General features: G+C 34.0%; 2 pseudogenes; both read left to right on the forward strand.

The window, feature by feature from the left end:
* Window positions 1–1805: 1805 nt before the first annotated feature.
* LOC108663656 (26S proteasome regulatory subunit 7A-like) overlaps window positions 1806–26026 on the forward strand; it is a 37307-nt pseudogene continuing 13086 nt past the window's right edge.
* On the forward strand, window positions 8450–8923 carry LOC148760525 (26S proteasome regulatory subunit 7 pseudogene; annotated as a pseudogene).

Here is a 26026-nt window from a genome sequence, read left to right on the forward strand (position 1 = left end):
AGAGAAATAATTGAGAGGAAGTAAGCTAAGTACGGAGTTAACAAGAGTAATCCTCTCCCCAAAGGACAAGTACTTCCTTCGCCACAAAGCTAAACTTCTCTTGAAGTTATTGATTACCAGCTCCCATGTGCTAGCAAGTCTAGGATTTGCGCCTAGTGCGATGTCAAGCTAAGAAACATTTTCAGAGTTTAAAGTTTTTAAGAGTTTATGTTATTATTTTCTTTGATTTTTTTTCTTCTTTTCACTATCAATTACAAATTGACTAAAGCTATAACTCTTTTATATTTTTTTCAATATAGATGTAAAAAACATTTTTCAAATATTTCAATTACATGATAAAGGTAATAGGATTATAGTTACTTGTAGTTAAGGGCTAATTAATTATAAGAAGATTTTTTTTAAAATTTTGATTAATTAAATATAATAAAACCTTTATTTCTTAATTGCAAACTTTCTTTGGACACTAAATTAATAATAAAGTCTAAACTACAATAATTTAAACAAAGACTCAGTTAGTCGAGCACTTAGGTGGTTGTCAATTCGGTTCCCAGGGAGTTCACTTTTTCATTGGTCACTTATAAATTGGTTAATTCTATTAATTGAAAAAAAATTCAAAAGGGAAACCAATTAAGTTACTCAAATTAATCGACCTCATTAATTGAATTAACCAAACCAATTTAATGGAAACTTGCCCTCTCTCTCTATCTCTCTTTATATATATACTCATTAATTGAATTAACCAAACTGATTTAATGGAAACTTGCCCTCTCTCTCTTTCTCTTTATATATATATATATATATATATGTATATATATATGTATATATATATATGTATATAGAATCCTAAAATATCATAAAAATATATTATCCAAATAGTTTGACTAAGATACAACTTTTTTATATGTAAAATTTATATTATTTACACACTATCATCATTTGTGTCTCTTCTTTTGAAATTTCAAACTACTATAATACAACTCTACTCAAAAATAAAAGCATAGGACTTGAAAATTAAAAGCATAATACTTGAAATTAAAAACATAACACTTGAAAATTAAAAGCATAACTCTTGAATGTTAAGAGAAATAACACTTGAAAATTAAAAGCATAATGAATGTGAACAACAATAACACTTGAAAATTAAAAGCATAACACTTCAAAATTAAAAGGCCTAAAGTTAAACTTATTAATTGAAGCAGATGGAGACACAGTGCTAAGATCAACTAAGTACAGGATCTTTTCTTGGAATTTTTGTTGACTGCATTGCTGTCCGGAATGTTCTCTTTCTTGGTTCCCTTTAAGTCTTCTCGTGCTTCAACTGGAGTTTTCATCTTTTCAGCAAGAATCAAATATTCCACCTCATTAGTAAAAGAGTCGGGAGGTGATACAAGGAACACCAGTGCTATTTCCTCTTCCTTCATATTGACAACCAATTCCTTCAATGTATTATTAAGATAATTATACAAATAATTTAGTTAGAGTTATTAGATAATACTATTGCCTAGTTAGATTAGGTAATTAGTTAAGAGTACTTAGACTATGAAAAAGATTAAGATTAGATTTTCTTTTTTTTTTTTTTTTGCTCAGCATTAGAATTAGACTTATATATATATATATATATATATATATATATATATATATATATATATATATATATATATATATATATATATATATATATATATATATATATATATATATACTTTATCCAGCCAGGTAAGATTTGTTAATACATAATTTACAGTTTTATATTATATAAGAATTTCTCTTCTTTTAAATAGTATTAGAGCTTTGTGTTTAATAAGATGGTGGCACTGGCAAAAATGGTGGCTGAGAACAATCATCAGCCATTTGATGAAGACGATATCGCGTTATTGAAAACCTATGGTTTAGGTCCATATTCTAATAGCATCAAGAAAGTGGAAAAAGAAATTGTTTCATCGTTTGCTAATGTTGGTATTTGGACTCTTGAACTAAAACGTTAATAAGCAATTAATTTTATTATTTTAGTTTTTGGATTAAATAATAAAAGGTTATTTATGAATAGTGCTTATTCATAAAACATCATGATTGAAGAGTTAGGAAAAAGTTACCTTATTACATAGAACTTTTGAGCAGTTAGAGATTATGAAAGGAAACTACTATTTAAGAGTTATATTATGAAAGGAAACAAGTCTTTTATTGAAAGACGAATACGTTGGCTTATTATATAAATAGCGTTCTTACACTGCCATTTTCACTATTTTGATAAGTGTGTTAAGGATTTTATTGTATTCTAGAGGTTGAGAAAATAACTTAAGGAAAGTGTTAATTCACACCCTCAAAGTCGTACTTTTCTTTCTTCTCAAAATTTCTCCTTATTCTCAAATTTTGTAACAATCTTAAGGTATTCTCTGTAAAAAATTTTTGCAATTATTTCATAATGGAGACTGGGTTAGATTCAAGTGCGAAGGTTCACTTCCAAAATTAAGCAGTGAACAAACTTGATCAGTTCAATGGAACGAATTTCACTAGATAGAGGGACAAGATGGTATTCCTATTAACCACATTGAAAATTTATTATGTTTTTTGAAACGGACCAACCATCAAATCCAAAAGAGATCATGCCAATAGAAGCAACATCTTTTGAAAACATCATTGCTATAACAACTGCTGCCATAACCACTACTGACGTTAACATGGAGAAACGAAAACATGACGAGTTTATATGTTGTGGATACGTTCTCAATTCTCTCATTGATCGATTGTATGATCTCTGCAGACATAAGACTTCAACAAAGAAAATGTGGACTGCACATGAGGAAACGTACAAAAAGGTACAGATAAATTTCTTGTATTGAGATACTTCGAGTTTACCGTGACAGATACCAAACTTATTATGGTTCAAGTACATGAGTTATGAATTATAGCCTTTAAATTAAACAAATTGTAAATCAAAATTCCTGACTCACTTCAAGTAAAAGCATTTTTGTCCAAGCTTCCACCTTCTTTGAATGGATATAGGAAGAAAATTTTGCATTCTCTTGAAACTTTTACTATTGAAGAGTTTCAAACTTGTTTGCATGTTGAGGTAGAAAATCGTGTTAGAGATGCACTCATTCTTGGGTCAAATGTAAACCTCGTCAATGAAAAAAAAAAGGGTTCTAGAAAATTAAAAAGAAATAGAGTTCAAAAAATTGACTTTAAGAAATATAAGAGTGATAAAATATTTTATCATTGTAGAAAGAACGGACTTTTATCAAGGAGTGCAAGTTTAGAAATTTTGAAAATCTTGAAAACAAGATTGCTGCTTCTGGTTTTGGAAACAAAGTAAACCTCATTGAACATGATGTTAAAGAGCTTGTTGCAATGGTGATTGAAATGCATATTAGAATGGTTATCGAAGTAAACATAGCTACTGTAACGAAACATTCAGAACGGTGGTTAGATTTTGATGCTACTATTCATGTTTGTAATGACAAAATGCAGTTCAAGAGTTATGAAGAACTCAAGAGACCAGAAGAAATTCTAATGGGGAACCATAATCCTGCTAAAGTGCTTGGCAAAGGAATGGTCAAGTTAAAATTTATGTCAAGGTAGAAATTAACTTTACTTTAACGTATTCCATGTTCCTGAAATGAGAAAAAATCTTGTGTTTGCACATTTCTTATGTAAGAATGGTTTTAAGATTGTACTAGAATTTGATAAGGTTGTAGTATCAAAAAATATTGTATTTGTTGGAAAAGGATATTCTTGTGACCGAATAGTCAAACTCAATATCAATGAAATGAATAATTCTTTGTCGTATACTGTTGAGCTTTATTCTGATTTATGGCATGCTGGATTAGGTAATTTAAATTTTCAATCTTTAAAATTTTTGTCAAGACATGGTTATATTTCATGTCAAAAAGTTAGTTTTGAAAATTGTGAAATTTGTGTTAAGGCAAAAATGACTAAGAAACCTTTTCTAAAAGTTGAAAGAAAATCAAAATTATGAAAACTTATAAATTTTGATCTTTGTAAACTAAATGGTTTACTGACAAAGGGAGGGAAAAGGTATTTTATAATGTTCATTAATGATTATTCTTGCTTCACTCATGTTTATTTAATGAAAACAAAAGATGAAGCATTTGTCAAATTCAAGGAATTTAAAAATATTGTAGAATATTAAAAAAAAAAGAAAATTAAAATTTTTCAAAGTGATAGAGGAAAAGAATATTTTCTAGACTCGTTTTCTCTATTTTGTAAAGAGAATGAAATAATTTATCAAAAAACAGCTCTTTATGCACCCCCAACATAATGGATTAGCCGAAAGAAAAAACAGAACGCTAGTAGATATAGTAAATAATACATTTTTAAATGTAAAGACCCTTTTAATCTTTGGGGAAAAGCACTTTTGACAGGATGTCATATGAGCAATAGAATTCCTTAAAAGAAATTACTTATGACACTATATGAATTATGAAATAATGGCAAAAAACCAAAATTTGAATTATTTTAAAGTGTGGGGGTGTCTAGTTTATCATAAAATCACATATTCTAATGAGACAAAATTAGGACCTAAAGGCATCAAAAGTATTTTTTGTGGTTATGCACAAAATTCAAAAGTGTATAGATTACTTAATCTAAATTTTAATGTTATAGTTGAATCTGTACATGTTGATTTCTTTGAAAACAAATTTGTTTACAATTTTGCTAATTTGGAAAAAGAAAAGCAAGTTGAAATGGCTCCAATAGTTGGTGAAAAAGAAAAGAAATTAATGAATCTGTTGAGCCAAAAAGGAGTTAAAGATTAAGAAAAGAGAAACATTTATATTCTAATTATATTTCTCTAGATTCAATTGTTTTTCTAATTGAAGGAGATAGAACCAAAATACTAAATAAAACATCAATTCTACTAAGTGTAGATGAAGACCCCAAAACTTTCAGTGAAGCAATGTCTTCAAGATATGCGGCTTCTTCAAAAGAAGTTGCAAATGATGAAATGGACTCAATAGTGTCTAATAATACATGGGTTTTAGTTGATTTACCTTTAGATTCTGAATCAATTGGATGTAAATGAGTGTTTAGAAGGAAATATAGTACCGATGGTTTCATACAAACCTTTAAATTAATAGTAGTTTCTAAAGGTTTCAAACAAACAAAAGTCATAGACTATTTTGATACATATGCTCTAATAGCTAAAATGACATCCATTAGAACACTTATAGCACTAGCTTCGATCTATAAGTTGCATATAAATCAAATGGATATTAAAACGACTTTTTTAAATAGTGATTTAAAGGAAGAAGTATATATGGAACAACCAGAAGGTTTTATACTTCCTAGAAATGAGAGAAAAGTTTGTAAATTGGTTAAATCACTGTATGGGCAAAAGCAAGGTCCTAATCAATGGCAAGAGAAATTTGACTCATCCATATTTCTTTATGGTTTTAAACATAATGGGGTTGACAAGTGCGTTTACTCAAAATTTACCAAAAATTATGAAGTAATAATATATGTCTTTATGTTGATGATATGCTAATATTTAGCAATAACATGATCAGCATAAATGAAACAAAGAAATATTTAACCTTTGCATTTAAAATGAAAGATTTGAATGAGGTTGATACTATTTTGGGTATTAATATTAAGAAACATAATAGTGGTTATGTTTTTAATCAAAGTCACTATATTGATAAATTGATCAATAAATTTAAACATCTCAACATAAAAGAATTTAGTACTCCATATGACTCAAGTATAAAAATCATGAGAATGGTGACCAAGTAATTACACAACTTGAATAAGCTAGGGCTATTGGAAGCATTATGTACGCTATGCATTATGTCACGGTCCACACCAACCCTTGTGACATATCGTTCGCTTTGGCCTGCTGGCCTCACGATTTTGTCCCACAAAAGGCACCTCACAGGTTAAAGGTGGTGTGAATCCTTATATTCCTAATATCACTCTAGTACATAGCCAATGTGGGATTCATGACTCCCTTCTTTAGGACCTTGACATCTACCTTACTCCCCGCTTGGAGTTTCTCTACGATGTGGGACTTTGTGGCTTACTCGTTAAGAGCATTATCTCGACGATGTGGGATTCATGTTTACACGAGGAGCATGACATCCTCCCCCACTTCAACAAGGGTCCATTATCCTTAGTGGCACATTGCTAGTACTCAGAGTCTGCTCTAATACCAATTGTCATGATCCACACCAACCTTGTGAGGTATTGTCCCCTTTAGCCCACTGGTCTCATGGTTTTGTCCCATAAAAGGTGCCTCACAGGTTAAAGGTAGTGTGAACCCTTATATTCTCAGTATCACTCTAGTACATAGTCAATGTGAGATTCATGGCTCCCATGACATCCACCCTTACTCTCCTTTGAGAACTTTTCTTTGATGTGGGACTTTGTGGCTCACTCATTGAGAGTATTATCTCGATGATGTGGGATTCACGTCTACAAAAGGACCATGACACATTAAACTAGGCCAAATATTGCATTTGCAGTCGACAAATTATCAAGATATGCAAGTAGGCCTCATAAAATTCATTAGAAAGCCATTAGGAGAGTTCTTCGATATATTTAAAGAGCTAAAAATTTTGGCTTACATTATTCAAACTATCCAAGGGTATTAATAGGATATTTTGATGCAAGTTGGATTACTAGTGTAAATGATAATAAGTCCATTTCAAGTTGGATTTTTACAATAGGAGGTGGTGCCATTAGTTGGACATCTAAGAAACAAACTTGCATCTCACATTCAATAATGGAGTTTGAGTTTATAGCTTTAGCTATAGCAGGAAAGGAATCGAAATGGTTAAGAAATTTGTTATTAGATATAGAGTTGTGGCCATAATCGATGCTAGCTATTTCCTTATATTATGATAGCACTGCTACAATGTCTAAAGCATATAGTGATGTCTATAATAGAAAATCTAGACATATTAGTTTAAGACATGATTATATTATAGAATTAATTTCTAGTGGGGTAATTATCATAACATATGTTAAATCTGCAAGTAATTTGGCAAATCTTCTAACAAAAGGTTTACTAAGGGATTTGGTAAGTATTACTACAAAAGGAATAGGTTTAAGATCCTTATTAGACACCAATAGTGGGAACCCAACTTTTAACTAGTAACCTCTAATTACAAAGTTCAATGGGTAAAAACAAGTTATTGTTATGTGTTTGTGATGCACTATTAGAATCCATTCCTTAAAATCTTGTTTGAAAATAGTGCAATCCATTGCATATAAAGGTTGAGCTTATACTCTTAATGGAGTTTGAATATTGTATTATGGGAAGAAAAATGTCTAGAGTAATAGGGATATTAATGAAAACTCCACCTAAATAAACATAAGGAGTGATGCCGCTTCAATAAGAAGAATTTGGAGATTCTCTTGTAAATGTTTATTATGAACAAGATAAGCACATGACTATTATGGTGCTAAAAGTGAATGACCACTTACAAAAATATAAATGAATATTATGAGTGATGTATCTTTAATTTTAACACTAAGAGTCGAGATTCAATCTTTGGGCACCATTTACTTCGTTAGGGTTTTGAGATGCATTCACTAATTGATGGTTTAAAGTGAGAGATATCTTCTTGTATGCATAAAATTTATTTGCGTGAAAGGTAGAAACATATATATATATATATATATATATATATATATATTATAAGAAAAGCCAACATTTCAAACTAGCAGGGAATTATTAGATAGTTTTCTAATGTTGTTATTTGGACTCTTGAATTAAAACGTTAATAAGCAATTAATTTTATTATTTTAATTTTTGGATTAAATAATAAAAGGTTATTTGTGAATAGTGCTTATTGATGAAAAGTCATGATTGAAGAGTTAGGAAAATGGTATCTTATTACATATAACTTTTGAGTAGTTAGATTATGAAAGGAAATTACTGTTTGAAGAGTTATATTATGAAAGAAAACTAGTCTTTTCATTGAAAGATATATACGTTGGCTTATTATATAAACAATGTTCTTACACTACCATTTTCACTATTCTAATAACTGTGTTAAGAATTTTATTGTATCCTGGAAATTGAGAAAATACTTTAAAGAAAGTGTTACTTCACGCCCTTAAAGTCAGACTTTTCTTTCTTCTCAAAATTTCTTCTTCTTCTCAAATTTTCTGACAGAAATCAAAGAGATGGCCAAAAAGGTGAATGACCTTTGTGGTATCAAAGAATCAGACACTGGGCTAGCTGCACCAAGTCAATGGGATCTTGTATCAGTTAAGCAAATGATGCAGAAGAAGCAACCTCTCCAAATTGCAAGATGCACAAAAATAATCAATCCCAACACAAAGGATGCTAAATATGTTATTAACGTAAAGCAAATTGTTAAGTTTGTTGTGGGGCTAGGTGACAAAGTTTCCCCCACTGACATAGAGGAAGGCATGTGTGACCATGATGACTGTGGAGGAGAAGCCTGATGTCATGTCACCTATAATGATGATGGTGGATGCAAGGATCAGATTGAAAAGATACGAGAAGTTGTTGAGCTGCGCATGCTACATCCTGAGAAATTTGTTAAGCTTGGGATTGATCTGCCTAAAGGTGTTCTCTGTTATGGTCCTTCTGGAATTAGTAAGACCCTTCTTGCGAGGGCTGTGGCAAATAGAATAGATGATTGCTTCATCCGTGTTATTGGAAGTGAGCTTGTTTAGAAGCATGTTGGTGAGGGGATAGGTTGGTGCAAGAAGTTTTCCAGATGGCACGTTCCAAAAAAGCATGCATCGTGTTCTTTGATGAAGTTGATGCTGTTGGGGTGCACGTTTTGATGATGGTGTTGGTGGAGATAATGACGTGTAGAGAACAATGTTTGAGATTGTCAATCAGCTTGACGGGTTTGATGCCCGTGGAAACATCAAAGTTCTGATGGCAACTAACAGGCCCGACACCTTGGATCCTGCAAATTTCTGAACAAATATTTCATCCAGTTCTATGATTAGAACTAAGAAGAGCACATATGGGGTTGCACACTTACATTATTTTAAAGGTATTCAATTGTTCAATTTGAAAATGACAAAATAGAAATGAGAAGAGCACACATGGGGTTGCACAGTTGCATTATCTTAAAGGTATTCAATTGTAGAATTCGAAAATGACGAATTACAACTGAGAAGAGCACACATGGGGTTGCACACTTGCATCATCTTAAAGATATTCAATTGTCCATTTCGAAAATGATGAACTAGAACTGAGAAGAGCACACATGGGGTTGCACACTTGCATCATCTTAAAGGTATTCAATTGACTAATTCAAAAGTAATGAATTAGAATTGAGAAGAGCACACGTGGGGTTGCACACTTGCATTATCTTAAAATATTCCGTAAATCTGGCTTTAAAATAATCACCCTATACAATAGTTGTCCAATTCGGAAATGACATAAGAATTTTGGTAAGAGACTTGAAAATTAAAATTATCACACTATATAATATTTGTCAAATTCAAAAATTAAAAGCATAACACTTGAAAATTAAAAACATAACACTTCAAAATTGAAAGCATAACAATTGAAATTAAAAGGCCTCAGGTTAAACTTATGAATTGAGACAGCCAGAGACACGGGGCTTTCAGATCAACTAGGTACCGGAGTCTTGATCCCTAGGATCGTTTCTTGGAATTTTCGCTGACTGTATTGCTGTCCGGTATATTCTCTTTCTTGGTTCCTTTCAACTCTTCTCGTGCTTCAACTAGAGTTTTCATCTTTTCAGCACGAATCAGATATTCCACCTCATTAATAAAAGAGTCGGGAAGTGATGCAAGGAACACCAGTGCTATTTCTTCTTCATTTGTATTCGCACCCAACTTCTTCAATTTTTTTATTATTAAGATAATTATACTAATAATTTAGTTAGAGTTATTATACAGTAATATTATGTAGTTAGACTAAAATTATTTAGTTGAATAAGAATAGGATTAACCTTTTATATATATACACAATAAGGTAGACAATTAAGATATATCAATACATAATTAACTTGTAGTTTCATCAGAGTTTTGTGTTTGATAAGATGGTGGCTGATTAAGATAGATATACACACTAAGGTAGACAATTAAAATATATCAATACATAATTAACTACACAGAGGATGCTAAATAGGTTATTAACGTAAAACCAATTGCTAAGTTTGTTATGGGGCTGGGGGACAAAGTTTCCCCACTGACATAGAAGAAGGCATGCGTTTTTGGTTGGATCGCAATAAAAATCAGATACAGATTCCCTTACCTCCAAAAATTGATCCAAGTGTGACCATGATATCTGTGGAGAAGAAGCCTGATGTCATCTATAATGATGTTAGTGGATGCAAGTAGCAGACTGAAAAGATGCGAGAAGTTGTTGAGCTGCCCATGTTATATCCTGAGAAATTTGTTAAAGTTGGGATTGATCCGCCTAAAGGTGTTCTCTTTTGTGGTCCTCCTGGAACTGATAAGACCCTTCTTGCAAGGGCTGTGGCAAATAGAACAGATGCTTGCTTCATCCGTGTTATTGGAAGTGAGCTTGTTCAAAAATATGTTGGTGAGGGAGCTAGGACGGTGCGAGAAGTTTTCCAGATGGCAGTGTACACACAAATTTCTCGTCGAAATTTCTTGACTTGAAAATTATGAGACAAATACAAAAATTTGATGAAGTAAGTGATGATCTCTGAAAATTTCTCTGATTAATTTCTTCAATTTATCTTCAAGAGTCGCAAACTTGGACTTAGTCTTGATCACGAACGTACTTGATCTTCGCGTCAAGGGTCTTCACGACTTAGTCTTGATCACGAACACTTGATCTTCGCTTCAAGGGTCTTCACGACTTAATATTGATCACGAACACTTGATCTTCGCTTCAAGGGTCTTCACGACTTAATGTTGATCACGAACACAATATCTTGATCACGAACTTCGCTTGATATCTTGATCACGAACTTCGTTGCCGCTTGATCTTCACTTCAAAAATCTTCTATTCTTCTAGATCTCTGAAATGCTCTCAATCTTCAAATGCTCCCAATCTTTGAATGCCTCTGAATCTTCGAATGCTTCTCAATCAATCCAAATGGCTTGGGGGAGCCCCCTATTTATAATGTTTGGTGGGAGACTTTGATGAGAATGTAATGTCTTTGAATTATCTCAAAATTATTTTAATTTATTTAGAGATAAATTATAATGACTCATTAAAAGTCTTTTGATTGGCCGGACCTTGAGTCCTTGAATTTTGATTGGCCAAAGTTAGATATTATCTCTAAATTATCTCAATTTATTTAGAGATAAATTAAATAATCCAATTTGACTTTTATCTCTAAATTAATATAATTATTAGAGATAAATTAAATGACCAATAATTAAATTTTGATTGGTCAAAAATATGAATATTATCTCTAAATTATCTTGATTTATTTAGAGATAAATTGGATGACCAATAACTAATTTTTGATTGGTCAAAAATATAAATATTATCTGTAAATTAAATTGATTTATTTAGAGATAAATTGAATGACCAATAACTAATTTTTGATTGGTCCAATCTAAATATTATCTCAAGGGATAAATATATACCAATAGGAGATTTGGTTCAACTATATGTCTTTAAAATAATCCAATCAATAAATTAATTATTTTATAATTAATTACATGGTTATGACATCATTAAATCCACATGGCGGCACGTAATTGGCTGATAATTTTTTTCTCCTTCTACAAATGCCCCCTCAAGACTTGTTCACACATGATTTTGAATGTGACAAGTGGACAAGTCTTGAAATTTTAAAATTTTTAGGATTTCTTAAAATCCTAATGTGTCTTGGTATACTTGCAATCCAAATTAAATTTGAATTATGCTGACTCATTAGTAAGAGAATCATAATCTTGGAAGATGTATATTGCAATAAAACTATTTGAAGAAGTATATTGCAATAAGACTATAATTTTGAAAGAGGTATATTGTAATAAAACTATTTAAAGAAGTATATTGCAATTAGGATTACATTCCTTAATCAACAAGGACTTTGTCTTCTTACTCTAGAAAAAGGGAATTCCCTTGTTAATTTTCTGCACATCAAAATATTGGAATCCACAATATTTTGGTTGCGATTGCTTCAGTTCGTGCTCCAATTCATGGTTGAAGACCGGCAGATTTGAGATTTCCCCAACGTTAAGCAAAAGCCGCCTAGTTCTTGTTGGTAAAAATATCTTTACTTTCTCAATTCTTATTTTGTTTACATGGTAAACCGATGCAAAATTTCCTTGCCACGTTTCAAGCTATGCAAATATTATTTTGCCACACTTTTGATCCATGCAAATTGCCAAGCAATTGCAAATTATTATGCTAAAAAAAACCATTGCCAAGCCACGTTTCAATTGTCATGCAAGATACTTGAATTGAAGTGGGAGAAATTGGCAACAATTTAAAGTAGTGCTCTTTACAATAGCACGCAACTTATTATCCTTGGAGGGTGCTCTTTACAATAGCACTTGTTGATCCTTGGGGGGTGCTCTTTAAAATAGCACACAATTTATTATCCTTGGAGGGTACTCTTTATCATAGCACTTGTTGATCCTTGGACGGTGCTCTTTATACTAGCACACAATTTATTATCCTCGGAGGGTGCTCTTTATAATAGCACTTGTTGATCCTTGGGAGGTGCTCTTTATACTAGCACACAATTTATCATGGCATACTTCAAGGACTTCAAAAATCAACTTGTCATTCTTTCGAACAAGGATGAAGATATGAAGAAGGGGTTGTTTCTTCCCATGGCGAGACCTATAGTTGGTCGTTTTTTAGCATCTCAACCACTTAATGCTCCTACAACTTTAGAGGAATGGACTTCTAAGCCAATCAAGATCTCACAATCTTCTTCAACAGCTCGATGTCTCCGATCTTATCTTCATGACAAAACTTTCAGTCAAGAGGAATTTATCACATTGGCAAGCCGTATAATTTCTGGTGAGGCTTATTAGGGTCGTTCTTTCATGATCAATGGAGAATTTAAGTATATTCCCAAATATTGGGAGTGGACTGAAGATGTGTTATTTTGATATGAGAAGCTTTTACGTGACATGAAGATGGCAGATGCTATTTTCGCATCTTTTGATCGTATCAAAGATGTCATTCGAGCATTTTGTGAGAGTTGGTGTCCAACCACGAACACCCTTCATATCGCCTTTGGGGAGGCTTCCTTATCATTATGGGACTTGCACAAATTGGGTGGTCTTCCTATTCATGGTTGGTTTTATGATGAAGTCATTCCTTCCACTAAAGAATTGATTGGCATTGGTGCTAATGGGAAAAGATTTCTTCCGAAAAGTTGTGAATACTTATTTGCTGCCTTTCATTATTTACACAAAAGAAGCGATGGTCAAGGCAAAGTCTCTATTGACAATTGGATCAACTTTTGGTTTTAAGGTAAATTACACTATCAAAAACCTCTAGCTCGTAAAGCTAAGAAGTCAACTCTCCCTAAAGCCACGCACAACCCTACTGGAGTTATCAAAAAACATGAAGCTTGGGCCTCGACTGGAGCTAAGGCATGCAGCGCACTTGGTGTTAAAGAAAATCATGAGGCTGATACGTATTTGGCTGCTTTCTTTTCTTGTTGGCTATGTGTATTTGTTTTCCCCAATGTAGAATCTATCATTTGACCTGAGACATTTAAGATTGCTAGCCTTATAGCTACCGGTTCTAAAGGCGTTAATCTTGCCATTCCAGTGCTTGTCCAAATCTATCGAGGGCTTGATCAGATTGCCCTTTCTACTCAAGCTAGTTCTTCGGATGCATGTTTTCCTATCCATTATGTTTATGGGTGGTTGGGTCATTATTTTGAAACTCATTTTTCGACTCCACAAGTAGTAGTTGGACCCATGATGGTGAAATTCTCTGGAGAAGGTGGGGCTAAATATTTTAGTGAACAAGAAGCTCGTAACTTGATTCATACAAAATTAGTATGGGATGCAAATTTATATTCTAAAAATTGAGGTGAGGTTATCCTTGACACTAGACCACTAGATCCTTCGCGACATGATTATTTAGTAAGTGTTCGTTCGAGCTACTTGCCTGTTCGATGCCATAACACTATTATTATAGAGCCATATAGTCCTCATCGATTTGGAAAACAATTTGGCTTTTGTCAAGATATTCCTGGAAATCTTAAGACTGATATTCGCTCTGGCTCAGTGGATGACTTATTGAAATTTTGGCAAACTTGCACACTTTCTAATACTCAGTCTAGATTAATTTCTCCAGCTCGTCCCTTGGATATTAATGATCATGTCACCACGAGTTATATGGAATGGTGGTCCCAAGTTCATAATCCCTTCCTTGAACATAATGTTGAAGCTTTGATCTCTAGTACCCATCAAACTCCATCCAAACGCTCAAGACTACAAAAGGAAAAGCTTTCCAAAATAGAACAAGGCGAGAATCAAATGCTTGTTACAACCAATTTCTCTAGTAAAGACGAACACCATGAACCTTCAAAAGCACAAAGCCTTCAATTGCTTCCACTTACAAATGCTGAACAAGGAATTCTTGAGAAAATTTCTGGGCACCAAGGTGCAATAGCTATTGAAGATTCTGATAGTGAAACTGATCGTGAGAAACATTAGAAGCGAGTCACACCAAAGAAACAAAAGGTATCATACCCTTATGGCTTTTCATTTCTTGAAGACATTCCGAGTTTTTTTTTTACTTCCAGAAAACTTCAATGGCTTGGTCATTTCATCATGAATTTGTGATCTTTTTTTTTTTTTTTACTATTTTGTGGAACTAACTTTTATTCATTTTTTTTTTAAGCTTCAAAGCCAGGTTCCAACCAAAGAGGTTATCGATGAAGTAGTTCCTACTATTAGTGTAGCTTTAGTTTCTAATCCTCATGGATTTAACAAGCTTGCAACAGAGATAGGAAACTACTTTGCTCAAGAGACTTCAAATGCATCTTCAAGTCAAGAAAATATTTCTCCTCATGAAATCACTAAGGAAATTGTTGATGCTTCTAAGAGTATGCCCGAGTTGTGTGCCGAGGCTAGTCATCTTGCACTTCCAGAAGCTTCTAAATTTAGTGCTAATAAGGTAATCCATGATTGTCATTCAAAGCTTATCATGACCTTATGGGAGAGCATTCAACAAAAAATTGTCAAAACTCCCTTCGATCAAGTTTCTTCTCTTACCATTAAGGTTCAAAAGGTTCTTGATGTAATAGAAGGGGTTGAGACTGTAGATTCATCCTCATTAAGGAACATGGTCCAAGAATACTTTGGACAAGTTCACAAATTTGTTGACCTCGAATCATCCTTTAGTAGTGCATCTTCAAAAGATCAAAACGAGAAGCTTCAAAGATTTGTTATTCGTCTCACAAATGAGGAGTCTTTTAAGAGTAAATTTGTTGAGGAGGCTGATGGTTTGCAAGCTGAATTAACAAAACTTGAAGAGGAAATAGATGCTTTGTATCACAAGAAGGATCAAATTAAATCTTCTCTCAAAGTAAATAAAGAAAAAGTGCAAATGAAGAAAGCTAATATTTCCAAAATTAATGAAGAGATAGCTTTTATCAAGTCTTCTCCTATTTTGAGTGAAAGCGAAGTCAATTCCTTAGCATTGTTACGAAATATGTTGGAATCTTCTCGAGAAGAACTAAAGAATTTCAAGTGGAAGCCTTGATTTGATTACTTCCTTATTCATATAGCTCTTTTTTTTTTCTAGGATTTAAACCTTTAAAATTTTCTTTCACATTGTAATGCATTTCGAATTAGCAATAAAGATCAATTTGTTTGTCTTATTGCTTTTCTTTGCTTGTGAAGAAATTTAAAAGATAATCCTATGAAATCTTCAACATACTTTATGCTTCACAAAATTTTTTGGACACTAATTGAACTTCAAAACAATTCAACTTGCACTTGCAATTTAATTGATTGAATCGTGTAACTTGATAAAGAAGTACAAACTTGATTCATTCTTCGATCTTCCATCTTGGTAGCTTCATCATCGTAAAGAATTGAGCCATGCTTGATGCAAGAGATTTTTTTTTTTTTGATGTGATTGAACTTGGCAATGGGACCAAGCTGCCTACGTACCTCCTAATACAAAGAAGGATAAAGTCATAACGTAGTTCATATATATATATATATATATATATATATATATTTGCCTTAACTTTTGCCTAAGTAGTCCTATTAAGGATTTTCAACTTAGCAAGCTTTTTTTTTTTATGTAGTTTAAGCTCTTACTGAGAAGCATTTGACCTTCAAGCATAATAACGTTTCAAGAATCTGCCATTGATTGGGCCAACTCTTACTCCATCTTGATCAACAATTTTGTATGCGCCATTAGTGTAGACTTCTTGAACAACATATGGCCCATCCCACTTTGAAAGGAATTTATTACCCATATGATGTGTAGTGTTTATGGGTCTTCGCACTGCAAGAACTAAGTCTCCCACTTGGAATGATCGTGGTTTAACCTTCTTGTTGAAAGCTTTAGACAATCGAGCTTGATAACATTCTAAGCGTTGTTGTGCTTCTAACCTTTTCTCATCCAATGCTTCAAGTTCTTCAAGGCGTAGGTGAACATTATCTTCATTTGAAAAACCTTCTTGAATGGCAATTCTCAATGATGGAATTTGATGCTCTAATGGGAGGACAGCTTCCACACCATAAACAAGCGAATATGGAGTTGCTTGAGTAGGTGTACGAAATGTCGTACGATAAGCCCATAAAGCTTCCCCTATTTTCTCTAGCCAATCTTTCTTTGCGCGATTAGCAACTTTCTTGAGAAGATTGCACAAAGTCTTATTAAAAGCTTCTACTGATCCATTTGCTGGTGCATGGTACATAGAGGAATTACATTGCTTGAAGTTAAATTGTGCACATAACTTCTCCATTGCGAATTGTTTTCCATTATCTGTTATGATGCATCGTGGCACGCCATAATGATAAATGATATTTGTTCTAATGAAGGTAGCAATAGTTTCTTTCTTTACTTCTCGATAAGAGGCTGCTTCTGCCCACTTTGAAGAGTAGTCTGTGGCTACGAGTATGTAGAGATGCCTTGTAGAACTCTTAGGTAATGGTCCAACCAAGTCGAGTCCCCAAGCATCAAATGGCCATGATGTAACTGTTGGGTGGAGTGGCTCAGGGGGCTGATGAATGAAATTGGCATGAAATTGACATGCTTGACATCTTTTAGCATAGTCCATGCTATCCTTCACCATTGTTGGCCAATAGTACCCCATTCTTTTGATTTGGAAGTGCAACTTGGCTCCAGATTGATACGCCCCACAAATTCCTGAGTGGGCTTCTTGTAAAGCCTTGTTGCTTCTTTATCTCCTAAACAGCGAAGAAAAACTCTGTCAAAGGAACGACGATAGAGTGTACCTTTGAAATAAATAAATCGAGAAGCTCGACGTTTTATCTCTGTTTTATGTCTTGGATCATTAGGAAGCTTGCCATGCTCTAGATAGTCAATCAACGGTTGTCGCCAATCTTCTTTTCCCACTTCAAAGACTGAGACGACATTAGACTCTACGTCGACTTCTTCACTTAGAGTGATTGGTGGTATGATCCATTGCTTGCAAAGATGCACTTTTAATTCTGTATTTGGTGAGGCAATTGCTGACGCTAAATTAGCCAAAGAATCTGCTTGCCTATTTTCTTTTCTAGGAACATGTTCTATGCTAGTTTTGTCAAACCACTTCAAAAGTTTGTTAACATAGTTGACAAATGACAAGAGCTTAGGCTTTTTAACTTCATAAAGTGTAAGGACTTGGTTTATAACCAACTTAGAATCTCTAAACACCTTAAGTTGAGTGATTTGCATATCCACTGCCATTTCCAAACCTATGATCAAGGCTTGGTATTCTGCCACATTATTGGAACAATTTTTGATGAGAGTAAATGCGTAAGGCAATACTTCTCCTTCTGGGGTGATAAAAATGACTCCTGCACTTGCCCCATCTTGTTGAGCTACTCCATCAAAGTATAACTTCCATGGCCTAGGGATTTCAATGCAAAGAACATCTTCATTTGGGAGATCTTCAAAAAATTTCCAATCATCTGGAATTGGATGGTCTGCAAGAAAATCTGCAAGTGCTTGTCCCTTGACAGCTTTTTAAGGGATTTATGTGATATCGAACTCTTGTAACAAAAGAGCCCATTTTGCCAATCTCCCACTTAGCACTGATTTTGACATAAGATACTTGAGGGGATCTGCTCGTGAAATTAAGTGCACAGAATGAGCTTGCAAATAGTGCCTTAATTTCTTAATGGTAAACATTAATGCCAAGCATGTCTTCTCAATGGGAGAATAATTTAATTCTGCCCCATTAAGAGTTCTACTAAGCTAGTAAAGTGCATTTTCCTTTCCTTCATCGTTTTTTTGTGCCAAAAGTGCTCCTAAAGAGCATTCTTGTGCTGCAACATAGAGGATTAATGGACGTCCTGGTGTAGGAGCCCTTAAAACTGGAGGCCTTAGTAAATAAGATTTTATGCTTTTAAAAGCATTACTACATGACTCATCCTAAACAAAAGGCGTATCCTTCTTCATCAATCGACTGAATGGTTGACATCTACCAGCCAAGTTCGATATGAAGCGTTGAATATAAGCCAATCTTCCTTGCAAACTTTTAAGTTCGTGGAGATTGCTTGGCTCAAGCATTTTCATGATTGCATCTATTTTTGATTGATCAATTTCAATCCCACGATGGCACACTATGAATCCTAAAGATTTTCTCGAAGATACTCCAAAAGCACACTTTAAGGGATTCATCCTCAATTGATATCGACACAATCTCTCGAATACTTGGCAAAGATCTTCAAGATAATCAACCCTATTTTTGGACTTAACCACCAAATCATCCACATAGCATTCAACATTCCTATGTAGCATATCATCGAAAATCTTTTGCATTGCCCTTTGATAAGTGGCGTTTGCATTCTTTAACCCAAAAGGAATAACTTTGTAACAGTATATTCCTTTAGGAGTTCGAAATGCAATAAGCTCTTCGTCCTTTGGATCCATACGAATTTGATTATAACTAGAGGAGCCATCCATAAAAGATAAAGCCTCATGGCTAGTTGTTGCATCCACCATTATTTCTGTCAAAGGGAGAGGAAAATCATCCTTTGGGCAAGCATAGTTCAAGTCTCGAAAATCCACACAAACTCGAATTTGGCCATTCTTTTTTCTAACTGGAACAATATTTGAGATCCAAGTAAGGTACTTGACTTCTCGAATAAAGCTAGCCTCAATGAGTTTATTGACCTCAACCTTTATTTGGGGAATCAAGTTAGGGTGAAGACGTTGTTGAGCTTGTTTAATGGGTCAAACGCCTTTCTTTACTGCTAGGTGATGTACAGCGACTTTAGGGTCCAACCTTGGCATTTCTTTGTAAGTCCATGCAAAGATGTCTCGATACCTTGTTAAAAGGTCAATATAAGATTTTTCTTCTTCAAAAGTTAAACTAGCACTTATGAAGATTGGACGAGGATCTTCTGTAGTGCCTATGTTAACTTCTTTTAATTCATCAATTGTAGGTCGATTTCCTTCCTCTAATGACGGAGGAGCCTCTTGGATATCTTCTTCTTCAGATTTTTCATCACTTTCTACTATAGACATGTGATTACATGTGAAGATCTCCATTTCTTCTTGTTCTTCCTCTTCTAAAGATGAGGCTTGTTTAGTCACAATCACAGTGCACCTTCTAGCCTTTAATGTTTCATCATTTGTTACAATCCATTCACTTTTTCTTTTCATTTGTGAAGGGATGATGCTATGAAAATCTTTTAATTCATATGTCACGAGGCTCTTTTTATTCCTCTTTTGTGAAGGTTTTCTTTTTACCCTCGAACTGATAGGATCTCTTGAAGTCCCTTTTGTATAATCTTTGTTGATACGATTAAATACTGAACCTCGATTTGAAGGCATGCTTAATTGATCAAAAACTAAAGTTCGAGTTGTGACTGTGCCCAAGCGATCGAAAACTGAAAGTTTAGATGACTCCATCGGGGTTTCTTCCTCATCGTCAACTTTAGTCGTTATATATCTTGAAGCTTCTTTATGAATCTTCAACTTTAAAGGTGTAAATCCCAACCCTGATTTTGTAGCTTTGACAACATTTACCTTTTTTTGCCAAACTTTACAATTCTTGGAAGGATCTTGTGAAGTTTCTTTGGTTGGTTCAGTAGGCTCATGTACTAACTTATAAACTTCTTCTTGTTTGTATCCAGCCCTTATTAGAAGCTTATAAGCATTAGAGTCGAAACCATTAGCTCTTTGAGAGGGAAGATCATCGTGTTCAACTGATGGCCCATTTGTTGGCCTTACGAATCCCTTCAATGGAGACTTAGTGAATTTTGACCCTTCTAAACTAGTAAGTGGGAAAGTCAAATTTTTTAAGCCTTCAATAAGGTCATTATTGTCCTTTGTACATGAAGACGGTTTCTTTCCCTTTCCCTTTGATGATTGTCCTTCATCATTTCCTTGATCGCCTTGGGATTGTACTTCTTCTACAAAAGTACTTTCCAAGTAGAACTTAGCATCAGCCAAATGTGCCTCTACTGTAGTAAATGGCTTAGCATCTGCTATGACTGTCTTCACTTGACCATTTCTACAATATTTAAAGCATTGATGAAGCGTCGATGATACTATACCATTTTGATGTATCCAAGGTCGCCCTAACAACATGTTATATGTTGTGTTAGCACCAATCACATGAAATAATGGATTAGATTCCATATCATCAATGAAAAGTTGAAGTCTAACTTTTCCTATAGCTGTTTGCCCTTCAAGATTAAAACCTTGGATCATCAAGTGACTCTTCGATAATTCATCAAGAGGAATCCCAAGCTCTTTCATTGTTTTTAGTGGGAGTAAGTTGATAGTAGATCCATCATCTATTTGGATTCGATTGATCTTTTGTTCACGACTATATCCATGAACAAAAAGAGGCCGATTATGAGTGGTAGACCCCAACAATAAGTCTTCATCAGAAAATGTAATTTCTGCACCATATAAGGCATTAGAATTGAATTTAATTTTTTCTTCATTCCCAACGTCTTCATCGATTTGGAAACATGATGTGGGAATTGGATTTTGATTTTTGAATTGCATTGGCATGAAATCATTCAAAGTGATTGGTCGTCTAGGCCTTTGCACCATCAAATTTTCACACTTGCCCATACTTATTTTTCTTGGCATTGCTTTAATCATCATCTTCCTAGATGGTTGTTTCACCATTTTGGATCTTTTTGGCACTTGCATGTCCTTGGGAAGACTTTTCTTTCCTTTTCTCCGATGAGTAGCTAGGATCGATCCTTCATTGTCTGGATCCTCACTTGTAAAGCCACAAACTTTGACAACATTGTCTTTAGGATTGGACGTTTCTTTTACGTTGAGAGCCAACATTATATAGTTGAAGGATCCGAACTTTATCTTGCTCCACACATTAAGTGGAGAAAGCATGCTTGTTGTTGATGCTACATTTGCTGTAGCCATTTCTTCTTCAAACTCAATTTTCTCATCCTGGTATAAACCCATGATTTTGTCTTTTAAGACAAAACATTTTTCAATGGGGTGACCAATTAAACAATGGTACTTGTAGTAGTTGGAGTCATTTACTTGATCAGCTTCTTCCGGTCGCTTCATCTCTGGCAATTGGATGAGCTTAGATTTCAGAAGTTCTTCCAACATTCCTGCGATATCTGAGTTAGGGAAAGGATACTTTTTCTCTTGTCTTTCTTTCAAAGATACTTTCTTTTTATCCTGTAAGGGACTAGGCTTTGTTTCTTGGGTTTTCTTTGAATTGGCATTCACTTTGATAGGCTTGGTATTTACAGTCATAGACTATTTTCCTTCACTCTTATCTGTCAAAGCTTTGCCCCCTTTGTGGAGATCTTGCTTACCTTTCCTTGGCTCTTGCACTGAAAGTCCTTGATTTCCAGCGGCTGACATGCTTAATTCCATGTCATGAGCGCGAGTAGCTAATTCCTCAAAAGTTTTAGGCTTAATGCCTTAAAGAATATAGTGTAACCCCCAATTCATCCCTTGGATGCACATATCAAAGAGCTGAAGACTCAGACAATCGCTCTTTGCAATTAAGATTGAGATTTCTCCACCTATGGATATAATCAATCACAGGCTCATCTTTCCATTGGTGCGAACTTGTAAGTTCAATCATACTCACCACACATCAAGTGCTATAGAAGCGATTAAGGAACTCACGTTCTAATTGCTCCCAATTATCAATCATCTCAAGCTCTAAGTCTTTGTACCAATCAAAAGCATTGCCCTTTAAAGAGCGAACAAACTGCTTCACCATAAAATCACCATAAGTGCCAGCATTGTTACAAGTTTCTATGAAGTGTGCAACATGTTGACGAGGATTTCCTTTACCATCAAACTGTTGGAACTTTGGTGGCTGATAGTTTGGTGGCATCCTCATGCGATCAATCCTTTGAGAATATGGCTTGGCATATGTGTATGAAGGTTGAGTGACACTTTCCACCTGTTCCTTGATAACTTCTTTGATGAGTTCCTTCAATTGATTGGTGACTGCTTTATTAGATTTTTGTTGGAGATTATTTTCCACTTCCGTAGTGGAATTCTCCTCATTATCTTGGTGTTGATTTTGACCAAGATCCATTGGTGCCTTTCCAGTAAGGCTACTAATTTTTGCCATCATTAAGGCAATTTGTTCATCCTTTTCTCTGATGCTTGTTATCAGAGATTCCACAGTCTTCGCAAGAAGCGCTACTTGTTCTTCTAGAGATGTTGTTCCAGTGGTCATGACAACCATCATTCCAGAATCAACTTTTGACGAAGAGCTTTGGTCAGGGGATGATGAAACAAAGCTACTGCTTGAGTAGCCATCATATTCCTTGAGTTGATTGGTACTTGATCCTTTAGAGGAAGCAAGTTGCATGGTAGGGACCTCTTCGGAACTTGGGGAAGAAGCATCATACAAAGGATTTTGGTTAAGGACTGGGAGAGTTTGCTCATACAATTTAGTAAAAGCTTTTGTCTTTCTTCAAGTACCATATGGATGTGTTGGAACATCTGTACTTGATGATGAGGTTGGAAAGACTGCAGGATTTGCTCTAGCAGGCTTGACAGTAGGTTTGTTGGCGAGATTCTTCTTAGGAGCCATTGCAACTTGGAGATATTTGGAGATTTGCTTGAAGAAAGAAGATGAGAGGCAGAGATAGTCCCACTAGGTGTGCCAGAAATTTGTACACACAAATTTCTCATCGAAATTTCTTGACTTGAAAATTATGAGACAAATACAAAAATTTGATGAAGTGAGTGATGATCTCTGGAAATTCCTCTGATTAATTTCTTCAATTTATCTTCAAGAGTCGTAAACTTGGACTTAGTCTTGATCAAGAACGTACTTGATCTTCGTGTCAAGGGTCTTCACGACTTAATCTTGATCACGGACACTTGATCTTCACTTCAAGGGTCTTCACGAATTAGTCTTGATCACGAACACTTGATCTGCGTGTCAAGGGTCTTCACGACTTAGCCTTGATCACGAACACTTGATCTTTGCTTCAAGGGTCTTCACGACTTAATCTTGATCACGAACACTTGATCTTCGCTTCAAGGGTCTTCACGACTTAATGTTGATCACGAACACTTGATCTTCGCTTCAAGGGTCTTCACGACTTAATGTTGATCACGAACACAATATCTTGATCACGAACTTCGCTTGATATCTTGATCACGAACTTCGTTGCCGCTTGATCACGAACTTCGTTGCCGCTTGATCTCGAACTTCGTTGTTACTTGATCTTCACTTCAAAAATCTTCTATTTTTCTTGATCTCTAAAATGCTCTCAATCTTCAAATGCTCCCAATCTTCGAATGGCTCTGAATCTTCGAATGCCTCTCAATCAATCCAAATGGCTTGGGGGAGCCCCCTATTTATAATGTTTGGTGGGAGACTTTGATGAGAATGTAATGTCTTTGAATTATCTCTAAATTATTTTAATTTATTTAAAGATAAATTATAATGACTTGTTAAAAGTCTTTTGATTGGCCAGACCTTGAGTCCTTGAATTTTGATTGGCCGAAGTTAGGTATTATCTCTAAATTATCTCAATTTATTTAGAGATAAATTAAATAATCCAATTTGACTTTTATCTCTAAATTAATATAATTATTAGAGATAAATTAAATGACCAATAATTAAATTTTGATTGGTCAAAAATATGAATATTATCTCTAAATTATCTTGATTTATTTAGAGATAAATTGGATGACCAATAACTAATTTTTGATTGGTCAAAAATATAAATATTATCTCTAAATTAAATTGATTTATTTAGAGATAAATTGAATGACCAATAACTAATTTTTGATTGGTCCAATTTAAACATTATCTCAAGGGATAAATATATACCAATAGGAGATTTGGTTCAACTATATGTCTTTAAAATAATCCAACCAATAAATTAATTATTTTATAATTAATTACATGGTTATGACATCATTAAATCCACGTGGCGGCACATAATTGGCTGATAATTTTTTTCTCCTTCTACAGGCAGGTTCCAAAAAAGCATGTATCGTGTTGTTTGATGAAGTAGATGCTATTATGGGTGCACGTTTTGATGATGGTGTTGGTGGAGATGACGAGGTACAGTGAACAATGCTTGAGATTGTCAATCAGCTTGACGGGTTTGATGCCCGTGAAAACATCAAAGTTTTGATGGCAATTAACAGGCCCGACACCTTGGATCCTGCAAATTTCTAAACAAGTATTTCATCCAGTTCTATGATTAGAACTGAGAAGAGCACATATGGGGTTGCATACTTGCATTATTTTAAAGGTATTTAATTGTCCAATTTGAAAATAACGAAATAGAACTGAGAAGAGCACACATGGGGTTGCACACTTGCATTATTTTGAAGGTATTCTATTGTCCAATTTCAAAATTATCACACTATACAATAGTTGTCTAATTCAAAAATGATCAATTAAAACTGAGAAGAGTGCACATGGGGTTGCAAACTTGCATTATCTTAAAATATTCAATTGTCCGATTCGAAAATGATGAATTAGAACTAAGAGGTCTTCGAAAATGACGAATTAGAACTGAGAGGAACACACGTGGGGTTGCACACTTGCATTATCTTAAAGATATTCAATTGTCTAATTTGAAAATAACGAATTAGAACTGAGATGAGCACATGTGAGGTTGCACACTTGCATTATCTTAAAGATATTCAATAAATCTAGCTTTGAAATTATCACACTATACAATAGTAGATTTTTTATGAATAAATATATGAAGCATTATATTTTGACTATTAACTACACGTTAATTTGTACTTCAAAAAAAAACTACATGTTAATTTGGGTAACATGTCGTGGCATTAGTCAAATTGATTTCATATATTAGTATTTTTTTTGGCTATAATATATGTCGATACTTATCTATGTTTGTCAGAGTTTAACTGTTAGATGAATTTGTAATTTATTTAATTTTTCATTTCACAAAAGTGAATCTTTCAAATATCTCAATTCCAAAAGAAAAAATAAGAAATCCATCAAATACGAGAAATTCAAATGCAAATTATATTAGCCTAGTTTGGCTCCATTTTGATCGTTGAGAGCACAAGTTCGTAAATCTTTATTATATTATTGATATAAATGATTTATAATAAAAGAGAATTACTTGTTATCGTGTAACTTAATATTATATGTATCCAAAATATTTTTTCAATTGAAATTTTATGCCCACAATTTTGTTAAAGCGAATAATTATAGTGACTTAACTATTGGTGAGATCCAAAGGCACTTGTCGTTTTAATTTCGAGCAAGTCAACTGAAGTTAATGATCCTGTCCGCAAGAGATTCCAAGTGATTTCAGCCATACTGTTGTTTTTAATTGTAACCATCCATGGCTAATAAGAGTAAAAGAAGATTATCGCCTCTATAATATAGTAGAATTGCGGACTTTGACTTGCTACAAGATGAAATTTAGGATAATCTATTCTAATTCTGAAATATATATATATATATATGTAACTAATAAACACAAG

This window comes from Theobroma cacao, chromosome 10 (assembly GCF_053813885.1).
Source record: "Theobroma cacao isolate CCN51 chromosome 10, ASM5381388v1, whole genome shotgun sequence".
Lineage (NCBI taxonomy): Eukaryota > Viridiplantae > Streptophyta > Magnoliopsida > Malvales > Malvaceae > Theobroma > Theobroma cacao.